The 5,112-nt window shown below is 45.4% G+C and overlaps 1 pseudogene; it reads right to left on the reverse strand.

The window, feature by feature from the left end:
- Positions 1-745: 745 nt before the first annotated feature.
- On the reverse strand, positions 746-4,590 carry LOC124694449 (annotated as a pseudogene).
- Positions 4,591-5,112: the final 522 nt, after the last annotated feature.

Here is a 5,112-nt window from a genome sequence, read left to right on the forward strand (position 1 = left end):
TTGCACATTCTATGTGTGTGAATGTGATGCTGCCACTTTGAAGTGCATTTGTTGAGGATTTTGATTTCCTCACCGGGGAAGAAATAACAAGGTTACATGGGTAACGAGGGGAACTGCAGGAGATGGTCGACCTGTGTAGGGTGCTCCATTTGCTTGCTGCCTATCGTGTATGGAACCCTTGGCTTCTTCATTTCCTCTATTGCTAAAAGGTTGGGAAGAAGGTCAGGTCTAGGATTGGATTTATTCCAGGAGATATCTGGAAAGGAGATACACCGATTCGACCAGCCTGCGGGAACTCGTCGAGAGGAAGAGACGGCAAAGGTGAAACTCCGTGACGGGGTACACTTTTCATACACAATGACATCCTGCAGGAAACCGTTGTGTTACTGTGCAAGCACATCCTCCTTCATGCCCACCGCCGCCTCACTGCCGACCAGGCAGCCGCACGACGCCACAACGAGGCACTCAGTGACAGCATGAGTCCTTTGACTGCATCTCCCACCCCTCTACAGGAGAGTTATTTGTCTTTGATTCATGTAAACAAAATGTGATATCCTTGCACACACATTTCAGCTTCTTAAGTCTAACAATTTGATTTGATGTGCCAATGTGCAAGTTTAACATCTTCATAAGGGGTGTGATTAGTTCATGCCATGTTGAGCTCTAACTACCTATACTGTTGAGCTCTAACTACCTAGAGCTCTAACTACCTATAGTTTATTAGGGTGTAGAAAAAAACAGCCACTTCAAAACATACAAAATTTCCCATGCTGAATTTTATTTGATATATGTTGAACCACACTTTGCTAGACCAGCACCACAAACATAGATTTACTAGTAAAAAGAAAGACTGTTCACAACAGAACATGATTTTGATCAAAGGAAAATACAGCCTTACATAGAGCAAACTAGGTTTAGGCCATCATGAACCAGGTAGTGCGATGGTGCGAGCAACGGAAACAGTTCTACTTTTCTCAGCCCTGCAGTGCTAAAAATGCATCTTTGATTGCAGTGACTATAATGTAAACATCTTCCATTGCTGGACGGTCTTTAGGTGTCTCTGCAGCGCATAAGAGGCCAAGCTTAGCGAGCTCAGTGATGCAGCTAATAGTTCTAGCCATTTGATGATTTTCTTGATCTAATGTACTTCGTGCTTCGTCATCTCCATATCTGGGAACGATTCTACGATCTAGAATGTTGCCAACGTTTTGAGGAAATGATTCATCGACCAATTTGTAAAGGCTGAGGCCATCATTAAACATGTCATCAGTTGGGCACTTCCCAGTGAGCATTTCTAAGATGATGATTCCATAGCTGTAAACGTCGGCCTCGGTGGATATTTTACTCCCAAAGCCATATTCTGCAGTATGCAAATTTTTTCAGATAATCAATTGACACAAATGCGTTGAAGCAGAAATATTGCAAGAGTTCAAAGAAAGCACAACATCAGTATTTAGAAGACTATGTAATACATTTGCAAAAATAAACATCTTTAATTTAATTTTTACCTGGTGCAATGTATCCAACTGATCCTCTTGGCCCCACTATGCTTGTCGAATTATGAGTCTCCAAAGAAGTGTAAGTGTGCAGGAACTTAGCCAACCCAAAGTCGCCAACACATGCACCCATGGCATCATCAAGAAGGACATTGCTAGGCTTCAGATCACAAGTGGACCATAGGAGGCATGCAGTTGTTATGGAGGTAATCCAAAGCAGCTGCTATGTCTACTGCTATTACTATTCTTGAACCTAAGCTCAATGACCTTCTCAGAGGATGCTCGTGGGGTGCTGGATGGAGCCAACTTTTCAGGTTGTCATTGACCATATATTCAAGCACTAGAGCTTTGAACTCGCGTCCTGCACGATCAATTGTTGAGCACACAGTGATCACCCTTACAAGATTACGATGACGAGTGTTCCTCAAGGCCTCACACTCAGCAAGGAAGCTCTTTGTTGCTCCAAGTTGATCAAGTTTGAAAACTTTGATAGCAACTGCATGTTCTTCAGACTCAATTCTACCTTTGTACACGGACCCGTAGTTTCCTGAGCCAACCAAGTTGGCTAAAGAGAAACCATTTGTTGCTTTCACTATATCAGCATATGCTATCTTCTTGAACCCCTTGATGGATGGAAGTGTTTCTTGTTTGACCTTGTTTCTCTTCTTCAGAAAAATGAATCCAATACATGATAATAGGACCAAAGAAAGAGAAGAAAATCCCACTATCTTCAGTATGTTGGAGGTGCGCTTGTGTTCAGATGCAGCTGTGCGGCAACGTGGCAGTTTCAGTGGTGACGAAATGGCACACAACTCTTTGTTCCCTTGGACGAACACCTTGCTTGCATTTTGGAAGACCCCACCAGTTGGTACAGGTCCCTCCAGGTTGTTGAATGACAAATTGAGAAGTGACATGGAGCTGAAGGCCTCGAAGAAATCTGGAATCTGACCAGATAAGTTGTTTCGAGAAAGATCCATGTCACTTATGCCTCTCAATTCGGTGAAAGATTGAGGGATCCGCCCATCAAGTAGGTTTCCTTCCAGGTGGAGGGACTCCAAATGGAGGCACTCACCCAGTGTTGAAGGAATTTCTCCAGTCAACTGGTTGTTGGAAAGATTGAGGGGGGAAAGGTTGATTAACCCACCAATTTCCATTGGTATTGGTCCAGAGAGTTTGTTGTAAGAGAGGTCAAGAACTTCAGAGAGTGTGGACAGAGTAAACAGTTCCGTTGGTATTGTACTTTCAAAGGAGTTACATGAGAGGTTTAGAATGTCTAAGTTTTGGCAGTGTGCTAAAGTTCGAGGGATGGGACCACTAAAATGATTTTCTTGCAAGTAGAGCTCATTTAATTGACGGAGGTTACCAATGGAAAGTGGAACTAGCCCAGAAAGTTTGTTTCTGGATAAGCTTAAAACAATCAACTTTGAAAGATTTCCAAGTGACTCAGGAAGGTTTCCAGTAAGCAGATTTTGCTCCATGCGGATATCTGTGAGGTTTACGAGGTTCGCTATCTCGTGCGGTATGGTGCCAGATATTTTATTTTCTCTCAACATCAAATGTTGTAAGCTTTTTGGAAGATGGCCAATGGAATTTGGCAGGATTCCCTGCAGGTTATTTGCATCTAATTGTAAGTTCACTAGCTTTGTGCAATTAGCGAGCGAGGAGAAGAAAGTCCAGTCTCCTGCTTCGAGCTGGTTCTTGCCTATATCTAGTGTGGTTAAGTTGGGCAAATACCCAAAAGAAGGAATAATGCCACGGAATGCATTATCACGGAGAAGAATCAGCTCAAGATTTGTGGCGTTGGCCATTGATGTGGGAATACCACCTTGGAATTTGTTTCCCTGGACAATGAATTTCTGGATGTTTGGTAGGGTATAGCCAAAATTTGCTGGAATGTCCCCTACTAGGCAGTTGGTTCCCATTCCAAGGTACGTGAGGGTAGATATATTGTAGAGAGAGGCGGGAACGGGACCAGATAAGTTGTTGTCAGTCAGGTCGAGTACTTGTAAGTTGGGAATTCTACTTAAGGTCAATGGAATGCTTTCTTGGATGTGATTCGCTGCAAGCAAAAGTGACTGAAGGGAAGAAGAGTTTCCTACAGAGGAAGGTATGCTGCCTGAGAGATTGTTATAGGATAGGTAGAGAGTCTCCAGTGGTGAAAATTGTGAGAAAGGTGGAATAGACCCCCAAAAATTGTTTCGTGCAAGATTTATGGTTGTAAGAGTGAGGCTGTTAAACAGAGCTGGAGGTATCTCTCCAGTGATGTCATTTGTTTCCAAGTCTAGCACTAGAAGTGATGAACTGTTTGCTAGAGGAGGTGGGATACCTCCAGTTAGGCTGTTGTTTGACAGGACGACATAGTTGAGTGATGGGCTGCTTCCAAGTGAATAAGGAATATTGCCTGTCAAGTTGTTGCTAGGAAGAAACAGAATAGAAAGCTTAGGAAGCATGCCGAACCCGTCAGGAATGCTTCCATGAAGCTCGTTGCTATCTAGGAAGATGTTTGTGACATTTAAACAGTTGGCCAAACCCGTGGGTATTTCCCCATTGAAGGAGTTGCTCCCAAGATTAATGAACGCAAGACTTGAGCAGGCAGACAAAGAGTTGGGTATTGCACCCGTAAGATTGTTCGACTGAAGGCTTAGTTCGACAAGGCGACTTAAATGGCCTACCTCAGATGGGATCCCGCCGGTCAGCAGATTATCCCGGAGGTGGATAGTTGTCAGGAAAGTGAGATTGCCGATGCAGGGTGGTATTTGTCCATCCAGGCCTAGCGATTCAAGGTCAAGTCCCGTGACACGAGATGCGTGCTTCTTGCCGCAGGTGACGCCGGGCCAGCTGCAAAACTGGAGGTTATCGTTCCAAGAGGCGAGTGTTTTGGGATTGTTGGAGAGGTGGCGCTTGAGGCAGAGGAGGGCCTCCAAGTCTTTGTTGGGTTCATCAACGAATGTGGCAGTAGTAGCTATTGAACGAGTTGGGGCAAAGAGCGTCAAGAAAGAGTAGACGATGGTAGCCGTGAGGAGGGAGCAGCTGAGAGCGCTTGCAGTAGGCATCTTTGTGCTACCACGCAACTAGGCCTGGTGGTGCTACCCTGTTGTGGCCTGAGTTGTGATCTCCTCCAGTAGCAGCGAAGGCACATTTTATAGTGGATTCTCCTCTGCCTACACACATCAAGTGGGCGGTATTGGCCGGTCTCTGCCCGCGTGAATGGCACAGTGTCGACGCCTATATTACCCCGGAGGCCTGGCGTTCGTTTCAGGTTGTATCCCCATTAGAGCCTGAAATCCCTGGATTGCACCAAGCGTCCAAGACTTAAGCCACGAAGCACAGACAGCATATCAGGAGTCTGGAACAGATGTCGCGTGGGTGGAGCTACTTCCGTCATCCGACTCCGGCCGTTCCTCTTGGCGCCGCTCTTCTTCTGTTTCTTCTGGTCGGCGCTACCCTGGCCTTCCTGCCTGCGGCGGTGGCTCAGCAAGGATCCTCGCAAGGAAGCTCGGGAGCTCGTGAGTATCATATATACATAGTAGAGTTCTAATATGGCGACCAACGCGTTATCCCTATTCTACTGTTCTTACTCGAGTAGTCAAATCACTGGAAACGTACTGAAATTGCT

Source organism: Lolium rigidum, chromosome 1, assembly GCF_022539505.1.
Source record: "Lolium rigidum isolate FL_2022 chromosome 1, APGP_CSIRO_Lrig_0.1, whole genome shotgun sequence".
In the NCBI taxonomy this organism is placed as follows: Eukaryota; Viridiplantae; Streptophyta; class Magnoliopsida; order Poales; family Poaceae; genus Lolium; species Lolium rigidum.